At 36.2% G+C, this 14974-nt stretch overlaps 1 long non-coding RNA gene across 4 annotated transcripts in view; it reads left to right on the top strand.

Annotated features, from left to right (window-relative positions):
- The window catches only part of LOC115292011, a 273961-nt gene that overhangs the window by 69545 nt on the left and 189442 nt on the right, over window positions 1–14974 (top strand). Inside the window, exon 5 of one of the 4 annotated variants that reach the window (XR_003908754.1) lies at window positions 2014–2092. The exons of 2 other annotated variants lie outside the window; for them this stretch is intronic. This is a non-coding gene — a long non-coding RNA (uncharacterized LOC115292011). Of the gene's footprint in view, window positions 1–773; window positions 970–2013; window positions 2093–14974 lie in introns of those variants that run through there. One more of the 4 variants, XR_003908753.1, reaches the window with a different exon arrangement.

Raw genomic sequence — 14974 nt, 5'->3', positions numbered from 1 at the left:
GTGTATTCCAGGCATTTCCTGAAAAATCAGTAACTATAGTCCCTAGATAATTTGTGTTATACATACGTCCTATAATTTGTTCTATACTTCTGTATATTATCTGAGTTAATTTTTTTCTCGAGTTAACTTGAGAATATATCACTGTGGAAATTACTGTGAATCTGACAAAAGGCTTTCAAATAGTCATCAAAAAATGTGTTTTAAAGTACAACTGAATGGCAAGTTAGAGATAGCCTGTACATTTTGCTTTTATAATGAAAATGTTTGGTTTACAGAGTGGTTAAGACTGGGTGGGTCAGTCTTGGATGCCATCCAAGCTGCATTTACTTAGCAACTAAATAACAACGATGACTTTTATAGATAGTTTCATCTATAAGTACATAGGACATAGAAGAGGAAAAGTGTCAGCAATTTAATTATGATGTGTGTCGTTATGATTTTCTTTGCATTTATTCTGCTTGTGCTCAGCTTGGCTCTTAAATTGGCATTTTTCATCAAATCCCCTTTTATTCTGCTGATAGTATTTGACAAGAGTGAATCATAGCAATAGGAAGATTGGCTCATTCTTCCCAACTCAACAATAGAGGAGTAGCTTTCTTCCTCCTTCCTCAAGAAGCTCTGCATCAGAAAGGATAGGAAGGAAGAAGCTTTTTGTAAAGATATGGGTGACTTTGATAGCTTAATCCAAATCTAAGTGGGAAGAAGGGAGAACGGTAGAGCAAACTTAAGTTTAAGTCCAAGGAGACTCCATTTTTTTTTTTAATTCTTCATAGGTTTTTCTATAGGAGCTGTGTCCTCCATGGAGGAATCTAAGCGTCCCAGAGCCTCTCTCTTGTGGCAGGGTTATGTTGGAGAGAAGCACTGTAGACTACATTTGCATCTCTTTGAGGAGGTTGCCCTCAGCACCCATCCTATGGACAGCTTTGAATCCACCCACACTTTATAATAAATAGAACATTTGCCCACAGATTTCATTTTGCTCTAGTATCTTAATGATCTTCCCCCAGTGCCTCTGATAGACTTAAACATAATAGAAACCAATTTTGACTCTAATTCAATGCTCTCTGTAGGAGAGGATGACTGAAGTTTAATTACAATTCTTTTATACTAAATGTGTGTGCATTCTCTAACATTTGATGTGATTCCTCCAAAATTTTCATCTCAAAATCAGCCCATCAGTAGAGCAGTCGCATGCAGCCCAGTTAATTATAATGGAATATGGTGGTTTTGGGCTGTATTCCAAACAGAACATTATGGCATCTACAAAAACAAGCTTCTAAAAAAACTCATAAACTGAGGGCCTTTGTACTATTTCAAATGTTTGTTTTATTTTGTTTTTTTCCCTCTTCTCTAAATATATTGAATAAGGACTAATAAAAAATATTTCCCCCTCATGTAAATATATTGAAGAGGAACAGTCTTTTTTCATCTATGCAGCCCATTTCATTGCTCTGATCTTCTCCCTCTGTGTATAGTTACAGATAAAGCTCATGGTTCCTTTTGAGACCCAGACGTTTAAAACATATTCTAGAACATGGTGGATTTAAAGCATATCCGCTGTTACTTTTAAAGAATAAATTTCCCCAATATAATTTACTTTTGGAAGAGCACATATGGTGAACTATATATTGAAGGCAATAACAAGGTTATATGTTTATTTTGTGTCTCCTAAATCACAGACATGAATGAGAGATGCCAAGCAGTAAATTATATTTCATAGACTAAATTGGCATTTTGTGTATTACAATGTATGTTTCACATACATGTATGTGGGATGCAGTGATTTCTGGTTGTATTCCGCAAACAACACAACACAGAGAAGGCAGAAGAGGTACTGATATGATAGGAAAGATAGAATAGAATAGGCAGAGAGGGAAAGGATAGGACCTGAGGCGCCTGGGTGGGGGAAAACACCTCTTTTGGAACAATGCTGGGAGTGTCTGACCACACCATATCCTCTCAGGTGTAAGTTTCCTCTTTACAATGCAATAGGCCTCACCTACTTTTCCTCAGGTTTCCCTCAGGAACTTGACCAAAGACCATAGGCCATAGACAAGCCTTCATACAATGGGAATGAGCCAATCAGGAATGGACAACACAGCACCTAGAGCTATCACGCCAATAAGGGTAGAACTGAAGAAGGAACAGGGGGAAGGGAAGAGTGAGGGCTGACCATAACCTTATAAACACATGGACCCTTAGTTTGTCCCAGGCATTCACTTTTGAATGTCCCCTCTCTGTAAAGAGAGCTTTCCTACTATTCATCCTTTATAATCTTATATTCTAATAAACTTTTGCCTGCTACTCATTTTGTGTCCACCTTTTCATTTTCAAATTGGCAAGATAACAAATCCTGGGTATTGTGGTAAAAACTCCGTGCAACACTGATATGAATGGATACTATCAAATGTTCAAGAGGTATTAGAAGTATGGGAACAACTCTTGTAGAAATATGAAATGGGCAAAATTCTGTTTATTGGGACTGGTCTGGTACAGGGAGACTGCAAACATATGAAAATATTTTAATGAGCTGGTTAGTGCTGAAGGTGAGAACAAAGCTCTGTGCTTGAGTTACAATAGATAATAAACTGCCTCTGGGAAAGAAGAGTCCAGTTAGCCAAAAAGGTTTTAGTTTGCTGAATGATGGTTTGAGGATTTTTCACCAAAGCTAAATTTTTCTGGTAAACAGAGGAGAGTTACTAAACACTAAGAAGGTGCTCTTTCTTCTCCATTCTTTTCTCTGGTGACATTTTATCTCAGAATAAATGTCAATGAATATTTAATGAATCCAGTTTGATGTAGTAACATACTATGCCCCAGCCTGAGAGGCTCACATGAGCCAGTATGCCTAACCCAGTGTATGAAACATTTTGGCCTGATTAAGGACTTTGGTTCTAGTGCAGAAATGGATACAGAAGCAAATCACATTTCCTTTAAATGGATGTGCTTATATAAAAAGATCCAGAATCATGGGTGAGGATAAATTCCAAGCAAGCATTAATGCCTCTTCCTGCCACAACATGATCAAAAAAGGACAGATTCCCTTAGGGTGAAAGTGTTACCAGTGAGAAAGTCTCTTTTCTTGGATTCCCTATGAAAATATGTACATGAGGAGCCATGCTCCAGTAAAGACAGCCAGAAGGAAAGCAGCAAGCACAAAGCAGTTTATTAAAGCAAAAAGTACACTCAACATGGGAGAGTGGGCAGATTCTGCAAGGTGGAGCTGGCCTCTTGGTTGTTTTGGAATTGGATATAATTGGGTTTCTTTGGGCTGGGATGAGGTGGGGTCATCTCTAATGGAAGCTGCTTCCAATCATTTGAGAAATTCCCCCCACAGGTTAGAAGGGGGAATTAGACTCTACAAGATTTCTACCCAACAGTCATGGCAGGGGAGGGAGGCGGGCTATAACTGCAATACAAATGCATAATAATGAATCTAGGGGTTACCCTGGGGCAGAGGTGTAGAGGTAGAAGAGGAAATAACATGCTCCACACCTTTGGCTCTTAATCTGTCAGTCCCCAAATCTTGAAAGCTACAAGGTCAGGATGGTGTGTCCCAGGGCTTTTAATGTGTAGCTTATTTATTATTGTTCCTACCTCCAGCTCCTGTCTCATCATTCCCTTCAAGGGATCAGGACTCTGCCTCAGGGTGTCCTTTTCACTGCCCCTGTCTAGCTTCCACCTAACAATAGTGTGAGCTAAAGATACGGCTCCAAGTATAACTCAGTGAAAGAAGTGTGTGTGTATGTGTGTGTGTGTGTGTGTGTGTGTGTGTATACATATGTGTATATATATATGTATATATATCAGATATAGACTTATTGATTACATGGAATTTAAAATTATATGAACACTTGATTTTTAAAAATGTAATATACTCTAACATATATATATATGTTATATACATAATTTGGTTCTAGTTTTACAAGGTACTATAATTTTTTAGTAAAAATGCCATAATTGAATTTAATCATCCAGTCACCCTATAGGAAAATTACATAATTTATTTACATTAAACAGAATTTGTTGATTATATGAATGTTATTATGATAAATGTAGATAGAAACTTGTAGATGCACTCTTTTATACTGTAAATACTCTTTCAAAATATTCACACTTAGTTTACAATTCAAATCATTGCAGTTATAGTTAATGAAGTAAGAAAAATTATATGCAAATTGTTTCACCTTTTCCCCTACTTATAGGAAAGTAAAATTGCTTGAGTAATAACTTTTAGAAAAAATATCAAGAAACAGCTTATGTAACTAGTATCAGCTTTGGGTATTTCCTTATTTGTCTCCTTTACTTCATTTTATGTGAGCCAAATGAAAGGATTTCCCTGAAAAAGCATGTAGACAAGAGAGCATGGAAGGCTTACAAGGCTAAACCAGGTCCCCAAATGCTTTACCCCTTGACCTGTCATTTCCATCATTAGAGATTTATTTCTTTGGGTCTTGAGGATTAACCTACAAGAGAAACTTACTGGAATGCATATATTCCTAGGAGAAATAACAACTTAAATTGTAGTCTGCTGATGTTTGTTTAGCAATTAGTTGACTATAAGGTGAGAGAAGAAGTAGAGACACAGGATGGACTTTAGAGGTAGAAAGGGAGAACAATTGTTTAAAGAAAGGAAGTTGGAGGTATCAAAGATACAATATTATACCCAGATTTTATTTAAGGATAACCATCTTGTTTTAAAACTTTTCTGAATATATGGAAGTGGCAAATTATAAAAGCTACTAAGTAATTGTGTATAAGTTCACAAATTGGATTCTGATTATGACCCTTTTGCCATGCAAGTGAATAGTAAAATGTTAATTTTAGAATCTATGAAGAGAGACTGATTTTCTTATTAAGAAAATTTGCATACACTAAAAACATATTAATTTCTTGGAAATTTCTTTCTTTTGGTAACTCCAGTCTTTCATATGTCTGTATCCTGGCTCAATATTTCCCCAGCCTGAAATATCCTTTTCCATTTCTCTACCTCTTTACCCATAGCCTAAACTGACCCTTTACTATAAATCTTTAGTCTCCAAAAAGTCCCCAGTAGGAAGTAATCATACATTCCAAAATTTTAGGGATTCACCGAACAACAAAAAAGAGAGAATCTGGCTCCTGGATGACATGGAGACAAGATGCTTACATTCCCTGTAAAGAAATTAGAGAAATAAATGTCTAACTTGTATGTGAGCCACTGTATTCATTTATATGAATTTTAATATATCTATAGCTTTTTGAGTTTTGACATATGTATAGATTTGTGATGACCAGAACACAAACACATTCACCAGTGAAACTGGCTGGTCCTGGAGATTTCTTTTTTGGAAGGCTTTTAGCTGTTAATCTAATTGTTTTAAGAGGTATAGGATATTTTGTGTTATTTATTTCATGTTAGGTGACTTTAGAGTTTTGGGGTTCAAGGAATCAATCCATTTTATTATGTGCTTAAATTTTACATGCTTAAAATTATTTGTTAAGTCCCTTTAATGTGCTGGGAGTAAAAGTGACTTTCCTTTTCATTCATGATATCGGTAATTTATGTCTTTTCTTTTTTTTAGTCCTTTGACAGTCTTGATCAACTTTTACTAGTTTTATTAACTTTTTCAAAAGCCTACCTTTTAACTGATTTTGTATATATTTTTTCCTGATTTAAATGCCATGGATTCGTAGTCTACTTTTGCTAGCTTTCAGTTTATTTTGCTCTTCATTTGTTTTAATCTTTGGTTTTATAATGTGGGATTCTATATTACTGATTTGAGATCATTTTAATTTTTTAATATAAGTATTTAATCCTATAAATTTCTCTCTAAACCCTGATTTAGCTGCATCCAACAAATTTTTATATGTAATATTTTCATTTCCACTTAGTTCAAAATTTGTTATTGCAACTTTTAGGTATTGCCCTTTAAAAGGAAGTTTCTTTCCCTCCACTCTTATTTTCCCTGTCTTCCCGTGAATGGGCATCATGGAGGTGATCCATTTTTAATAATGCAGACAGAGATAACATACCAGGGAATAGAGGAACAATCAGCAAGAAGAAATCTCATGAGCAGATAGTCACTTACTCTGGATTATTTGCCTTCCTCTGGACTAGGAAATCACTTCTATTTCACTTCCCATTGGTCAAAATATAACATAGTCACAGCTAACTCTGAAGAAGCTGGCAGTTAGATGTATTCTCCAGTTAGATATATGCATGTTAGCTAACTATGGAGAGTTCTAACACTAAAAGGAAGAAAAGATGGTTAATATTAGGAGACAAAAGTCCTTGTCACCGTCATCTTCAGATTCCTGCATTGTTCTCTACCTGACTAGAGTAGGAAAGGGAGTATAAAATTCAGAAAGAAATTAATACACTTATAGAGACAGAATGCCAGGCCTGAAGGTTTCCAGGAAGAAGTTCTTGTACCCCAAGCATGTCAAGGAAACTGCAGACAGAGCCAGAGAACATCAATGAACTATATATATCTTGCCTTGGACCATGAGTAATTAATAGCAAACAGTGGAGTGGAATGTGGAGGGCTTTGAGTATAAGACCCTGGAACCCTGTCATAACCAAATTGGGGTAAATGCCTCAAAATGACTTATAAATGAACCCCAGCTGGGGTGATATAATCAAGTTTAGGTTGATACAAAGAATAAAACAATTATAAGTTTTTCTTCCATTTCCAGACTATTCGTTGCAACCCAGATAAATACCTATTACAATGGCCCAGGTTTTCTCTGGGAGGCTGACATATGCCTGCATTTGAGCGTGATATTCTTGTTGAACATGTTGTATCCTTTACAGGTGAATGTGGCTGGAGAGTTGACTTTTTGGTTAACTTTTTTTAATGGCTAAAAAAAAAAAAGTTATATAAAAAGAAAAGAAATGTCCTTCTTTGACTGCTAAAATTTCTGCTCTCAGCTGTGAAAGGTTTGGCTAAAAGAAATTTATTTTGTAATAAATGATGCTGACATTTTACTGCCTAAAATATAGTGGACCCTAATAAATGTTTGCTGACTACATAATGGTAGCTACATCTGTATATATGATTGATTGACAGTTATTTTATCTTCTTGACTTTAATAATATGAACTAACTGAGGGTTTATTGGCACAAGGCCTCATTCCTTCAGTAAGTATTTTACATACTTTAACTTATTTAACCCTTAAACAATCAAATGAAATGGTGTTACTATTTTTCCCATTGTCCTGATGAAACAGAAAGAGATTGTGTAATTAACCTCAGGTCATAAGGGGCAGAGCTGAACTTCAATCCAGTCTGACTTCAGAGCCCAGACACTTAGCCATGACACGCACATAAGAAATTCTAGAAACGGAAAATCTATACTCTTTAAAGAATGATAGTCTCACCATGGACTGTTAAATGTATGCATTTCTATTGAGGGACATTTGAGGAGCTGACCTCTGTAGAGAAACTTTAATCCTTTTGGAAAATCCTTTATTAAGACATCTCTATTTAGTGATTTATTTTGTAATTTGCATAACACAGATTTGCAAAACAAATTGGTTTAATTTTCAGGTGTGAAAACACTCAGGGAATTGCAGGCTTTTTCTTGATGTGCAGATATCTTGATCACAGAGACTAACATTTCAAATAACATCTCTGCTTTCACAATTAGGTAGCTTTATTTCATAAAGCCAATAAGATGTAATTACATCAGAGGTGCTATTTGAAAGAAAAAAAAACAATGAAATTAATTTATGTTGCAGAGGGCTATGGAGAATTTCACATTCATGTGTATCAACACACAGAACTTTAAACAGGAATATGAAACACTTCTAAAAGCTGGACACAACCAAAACCTTGCAGTAGGATGATAAGCAATAGTTTGATCACATATTTTGAGAAAGCAACAAAGAAAACATTCTACTTTTGACTTGATCATACAGCTCTTGCAGCTTACTTCTAGATATTTTATAGCCCCTATGGAAGGCATTAAAAATCCTGCACTGGGGCGCCTGGGTGGATCAGGCAGTTAAGCCTCTGATTTCAGCTCAGGTCATGATCCCACAGTTTGTGGTCCGAGCCCCAAGTCGGGCTCTGTGCTGGCAGCTTAGAGCCTGGAGCTTGTATTGGATTCTGTGTCTCCATCTCTCTTCCCCTTCCCCACTCATACTCAAAAATAAATAAACATTAAAAAATTTTAAAATAAAATCCTGCATCGCTTTCCTACTGCTGCTGTACCAAATTACCACAAACTTGGTAACAACAACACACATTTATTATCTTACAGTTCCACAGGTCCAAGGGTCTAAAATCAGTCTCACTAGACTGACGTCAACTTACTGGCAAGACTGGTTCTACTGTAGGATCTGGAAGGGAATCCATCTTTTGCTGCTTCTACCTTCTGGAAACTACTAGCATTCTTTGACTCACTGCTGCATCACTCCAGCCTAGACCTTGATCATACCATCTTCTTTTCACTTTGAGCCTCTTACCTACCTTTAAACGAACCTTGTGATTATACTTGACACACCAGGGTAATCCAGAATAATCTCATCTCAAACTCTTTAGCCTAATCACATCAGCATAATCTGCCATGTAAGGCAACATATTTACATGTTCAGGCATTGGAATGTGGATGTATTTGCCAGGCCATTATTTAACCTTCCACAAATCCTAACCTGTTCTTTGTATTTTATGCTACTTCATTCTAATTTTTTCTGTCCTTGACTCTCACCTATTGAAGCAATACAATTTCACCTTATTGTAAGCAATATTAAAAAGGTTTTTTTGAAATGTAAATGAATTAAACAGCTAAGTAAGTTCATCCACTTGTGCACAGATATCATGTGTGGCCCGGTACATTTAACAGGCTTCCTCCACTTTACTATCTTGTCCGCCTTGTAACTATTTCTTTGTAACTTGCCCTCCTTGTTAAGTATTTTCTATTAGATGATATTCATCCAATTCTTTTAAAATTTTTAATAGAATAAAATACTTATTTTTAATTATTTTACATCTATTTCTCTTTCTAGAGACCTCATGTTTATACATTTAGTTAATTTTAACAAGTCTCCCTAGTTAAAAGATTTTGAATGCATATAAGAAAGTAGTATCTTTAAAAGATGCTGGAGAGAAAGTATAACAGTTTCAGGGTTGAATAAAAAGTAAATAAGAAAAAAAACAATTTAATTCATATATAACAGAATGGTGGGAGGCCGTGGGATGATTATGAGCTAGGCAAGCTCCCCCAGAACAAGAGGCAGAGGTATGGTGAACTACTCGTAGCATGAGTGAGTGTGACTCTAGGCTCCTATCATCTGCATGTCCATTCATAAAAACTAAAGACCACTTCTTTTATTTTCTGCAAACTATATAGGAAAAGAACAAGTGGTTTTGTTTATTCATAGAGGAACATCCTGTGACAATGAGTAATGCTTTACAAAGGGACATGGGGTACTAAGGGAGAAGAATACCTGTTTTCTTACACTGCCAGGAAAGAAGTTTTTACAAAAATAAAAGAGTTGGCTATTTTTACGTAATCTTTAGGCACTAAAGGTGTTTTGATTTATTTTTGGAAGTGGTGATGGTATTGTGATTTCTAAGGGATCTTTCTGTGCCTATAATTGCCAAGGAAGTGGGAGAAAAAGCGAGTCTGTTGAATCGTACTTTATATCCTTTGGTCTGAAAACTAAATACTTGGGAGAGAGGTTTGGAAAGGGTAAGATTTTAGTGATATTCAGCAGATATTGAGATAAAATCAGAAATAATTGGATAATGCATACAGTTATGATGTGTGTAATTGATGTTCAAACACATAATAATAGACACCTTGAATGAAAAGTCCAGGTTTTGATGAAATAAATAATATTTTTAGTGCCCTCTGTTTTCTTCTTATATTTTTAAAAAAACTACTCAAAACACATTTACTGAATGTTTATCATGTGTAAGGAACTCTGCCATTCCTGTCAACTAAAACAAAGACCTGCCTTTCTGAGCATATAGTCCATTAGAAAAGGACAGTCCTATAAATAAGTGCCGTTCTATGTTAAGATTATAGTTGAAATTGAATCTCTTCCCCTTCTCCAACACCTCACAATATGGGAAAAGGAAGACTGCAATGATAAAATAATCAACAGTAACCAAATAAAGAAATGAGCCTAAACTCATGCAATAAAATTGTCACTCATGGAAAAGAATAAGATTCTGGAATGGAGCAGGACATTAGTAAGGCCCTGAGCAATATAGGTAGACCAACAAAGTACTGAATTATGGATACTCCCAAATTGGGAGTATCTTTTGATTGTTGTTAGTTGGGGGTAATAAAAACAGCATTTGGGAAGAAACAAGTGGAACTGAGGCACTAGTCTGGGCAGGATGCTTCTGAAGAAAAGAAAGACTCCACACGCCACTTGCAGGAATAATAAAAGGGCCGGGCACTCTCTGACACTGGTAGACAGAGTGCGTCATACCGTATATGTAACAAGACTCTTAGAGAATATTAAGCCCAAGTATTCCAACAAAGGGTATACCTCAGCTGAACTCTATCCCTGACTCTTGTCAGGCTACGAAGACGAGAACTTCCTATCCCTGAAAGCTACCTAGGTGATACCAATGTGCAGCCAGGATTGAGACCATTGGTCTGAAGGGAAGAAAATGTAACCCCCCAAGTCCCAAGGTAGTCAAGGTGTTATCTCATGGGTAAAAGAACTCAGGGAAATCCAGACATTCCTGAACAACAACAGCAATGAAGAAGCCAAGGAGGCAAAGCTTTGGAAAATCTTGTGTGTAATCCATTAACATACAGAACCACTGTAGGACAGGCTGCAGAATAAATGGCCTGTAAACTTCACAAAGATTATGATTATGAAAGACAAGGACTGAGACTCTGTTAAAGATTAGAGGAGAGTAAAATGACACAACAACTAAAGGCAACAAATGATCCTGGATTGATCCTGGAACAGTACAAGGACATTAGTAGAATAACTGGTAACATCTGAACCAACTCTGGACTTAGATGATACTACTATCACTGTGTTAATTTCTTGATTTTGATGATTGCACTCATTTATATAAGAGTCTCCCTTCTGTTAGGAACTACAAACCAAAGAATTTAGAGATAGAAAGAGATTGTGTCTAATTTTCTCTCAAGCATTTCATAAAAAATACCTTCTAGATATATACAGTGATAAAGTCAGTGTGGTAAAATGTAATATTTGAGGAATCCAGGTATAAAATAAACAGTAATTCCTTGTTCTGCTTTTGCTTCTTTTCTGTATGCTTGAAGTTATACCAGAATAAAAGATTTTTTAAAATATCATGTAAATATTAAAACCTGGAAAATATGAAATTTTAATATAATTAATGAACAAGAAGGTAGGAGAAAAGATAGATAAAATTATAAAGGCATTAGAGTTTTCCTGTTCCATAGCAGGAAGTTAATGAGTACTGTCTGACACTTAATGTGTTTTGGGAAAGAAAACAGTCTGAATCCAGCATTTTAATACTTTTTGTAAACTTTGCAAACTTGGAAGAGTCTTAAATAATAATATCTGTTACTGTGAAGACTGATTTTCTTGGTTAAATAGTTCCTTCAGATGTTCTTTAGTTTCTTTTTCTCTTGTTAAAATCACATAATTAATATCTACAGTATGGTTCCATTTAATAAAATCTCAGCCAAACTGGCTTCCTCATCTTATCTGTACATATGCTTCATATGATGACTTGAATAATAATTATGAAGTTTATTTCTGGGTGATCAAATTCTGAGTTTTGTTAAACTTTCATCTTCCTGATTTTCAGCACATTTACAATAAGCATAATTCATTTTTTAAATTTTTTTTAATGTCTTTATTTTATTTTGAGGGACAGAGCAGAGAGTGAGCAGAGGAGGGGCAGAGAAAGACACAGAGGCTTAGACACAAAATCTGAGTAGGCTCCAGGCTCTGAGCTGTCAGCATAGCCTGACGCGGGGCTCAAACTCACGGACTGTGAGATCATGACCTGAACCGAAGTCAGGAGCATAATTCATTTTTAAGTGAAAGCGATTTTCTCTAAAAATGCAAAAACCAGATTAAAATAAATAAATAAAATTTTAAGTGTAAATTGTGGATGGAAGGAATGCAAATGCTTGTTATTCTCTTCTTTGCACTTTTCTGTATTTTTAAATTTGCCATATTTAAAAGAAACCAATTGATAATTAACATAATATAACTTTATAGACACTGCCTCAAGTGAGGAGTGGGATAAAATACTAGGAAGTGGTCGGTTCTGAGGGGCCTGTGAATGCTTCCAGTGGATGGTGATCTCTAAGCTGTCCCTAAAAGATGAGATGCTATGGGTGGGTGGAAATAGGAGGGGGTGAGGAATGCTGAAGGAATAATGTGAGCAACAACCATTTTCTTAAAGTAATCCGATATATAACCAGTGGGCAGAGAGCGTGGAGCCAGGGATTTGGGGAAGGGAGTGGAAGCAGGGGCAATGTGGTGGCTGGGAACGGTGGTGCAAAGTAAGCGATCAGAATGAAAATGTTAGGAACAGGACTCTGGAATGCTTTAGCCTGCTGTACTAAAGGGTACAGACTTTATTTTATAGGATAGTGGACTTCACATCAGGCTCTTTAACATGAAACCAGGAGCTGGAGAGGCCTTCAGTAGGGGGAGGGCAAAGGGTGTTGTGTTGGGGGCAGGGACAGGTAGAAGAGAAACCAGAGTTCCAATGATCAACCTAGCCTCCATAGGACAACTCCAAATTTATCTGTATGGCATATTGAACTTTTATTTTAAGAAAGGTTTTATGTTAACATACTCCAGAATCCATACCTCCATGAACTCTAAGCTCTTGGGGAAATTAAGACAGATAGCATTCGGCTTGAACTTACTGGGCAGATTATATTCCTTATGCTGTATTGTCACAGGACTAAGTCTGACAGAGAAAGAGGCTTTCACAAACACATTGGAAAGGAAGCCATTATCATATTATACTGTTCCATGGTAATCCCATTTCCCTCTTTTCATATCATTTCAACTACTTACATCAACAAGAAGAGAAGGATTGCCAATCGGGTGATAGAGAGACTCTCACAAAAATAGAATGGTGGGGATATTCTGCTGATACATATGCCATCAACAGATTCCTCATTGTCCCTTGGTAGACATTTAGAAAATCCCTAATGGACATATACCAGATACGAAAAAACATGCTCATTATCTTTTCTCAGTTAGTTGAGGAGGAAAGGAAAAAAGAAGAGATCAATTATTACTATTATCTGGCCATTATAGATATTCTGAGGTGGGACTCTGATACAGTGTGGAGAAAGGGGAGCATATTTGATATGTTCTGTTTGCCTTATATCAATTCTACTTAAGAATTAGATGCTGAAAAGATTATTATTATTATTATTATTTTAACAAGTTCCTGACACCTCCTCCTCTCACCCCCAATATATGAATACCATGTCTCAGGGCCATGAAAAGACAAGGGAGATATTTCAGTGGAGAAGTTTTAGGACCAGAATCATTGCTCTGGGCAAAATGATAAAACTTCTATGTTTTACCAAAATGATATTAGGGGCACAAAACAGGAGATTATTGCAACAAGAAGATGGAGGCCTGATATGGAGATGCTGCTTCAGAGATATTTGCTAAATGAATTATCAGTATATGGATGAATAGAAGTCTGAACAAAGATAAAGGGAAAGAAGCATATTGAGATGCAAGGCATCAAGCTGTATAACTGGGCCTCCAATAGGAGGGGCCTCTCACTAGATGGTGAGAAACAGACCAAGAAGAGAATCTGAGTGATGCCTAGGTTTCTGGCCCATCCACAGAGCCCCATGATTTCTTTTCTTTTCTTTTCTTTTCTTTTCTTTTCTTTTCTTTTTTCTTTTCTTTTCTTTTCTTCTCTTCTCTTCTCTTCCCTTCCCTTCCCTTCCCTTCCCTTCCCTTCCCTTCCCTTTCCTTTTCTTTTTTCTTTTCTTTTCTCTTCTTTTCTTTTCTCTTTTCTTTTCTCTTCTTTTCTTTTCTTTGTTTTGCTTTTCCTTTTCCTTCCCCTCTCCTCTCCTTCCCTTCCCTTCCCTTCCTTTCTCTTTCCATTTGCTTTTCTTTTCTGATTGATAAATAGAGAAGGAAGAGAAAGAAAACTGACATTTGTTTCCGGATAGGTTGCTTTTTGAAACAAACCTGGGATATCTGAGTCAGATGTTCAGTAGGCTCTGTGAAGAATATTGAGGGAGCTATCTAGAGTGAAAAGAACATCAGAGACTCACTGGCATGGGGGCTAATTGAAGCCAATTATAGGGCAGACTTTGCTCAGTGATAATGCATTGCGAGATGAGGAGGAAAGAATGCCAAGGAACACCCATTTTAAGAAGACATCAGAGGATGACGGAGGAGCCAAGAAAAGAGACAGAAATCATGATCCAACAAGCAGTATATTCTACTCCAGCCTCACCGCAGTGTTTATTTGTCACACATATGTCAGTCACACTTCGGGGAATAAGTTCTTTAAGAAGGGGAACCATTTCATATCTTACCAAAAACCTAAAATAGGTCAAATAATAGATGATAAATAAATATTGCCTGAGTGAATACATGTCCTTGTTATAATATATATTTTTGAAAACTATATACAAGTTATTTCTCTATGTATTTGGTAGACGTTCATAACTAAATAAAGTTATCCATTCTTGTGTGGCACTTTATTAATTGTAATTATTACCCTTACATAATTGTGGCTAGAGAAACATTAGCCTACCATGGCTGAATTTGGGCATTGGCTCAAACAGTAGGGACACATAACTGCAGACAGCATGCACACAATACCAATAACACTCACAGATTTTTCCTGCTTTTATAAATCACCAGGAAGCCAAGGTATCTCGGCAACAACAACTTGACTACAGATATAAAATACTCCCGCAGAGAGTAGGAAAAAAATAACTTTTATTCTGTAAAGTTATTTAAGATTCTGCACCACTCTTCCAAATTAATTTGCAGTTGAAATAATAGCATTTCTACA

Source organism: Suricata suricatta, chromosome 5 (assembly GCF_006229205.1).
Source record: "Suricata suricatta isolate VVHF042 chromosome 5, meerkat_22Aug2017_6uvM2_HiC, whole genome shotgun sequence".
Lineage (NCBI taxonomy): Eukaryota > Metazoa > Chordata > Mammalia > Carnivora > Herpestidae > Suricata > Suricata suricatta.
This window is presented reverse-complemented; position numbering and strand designations above follow the sequence as displayed.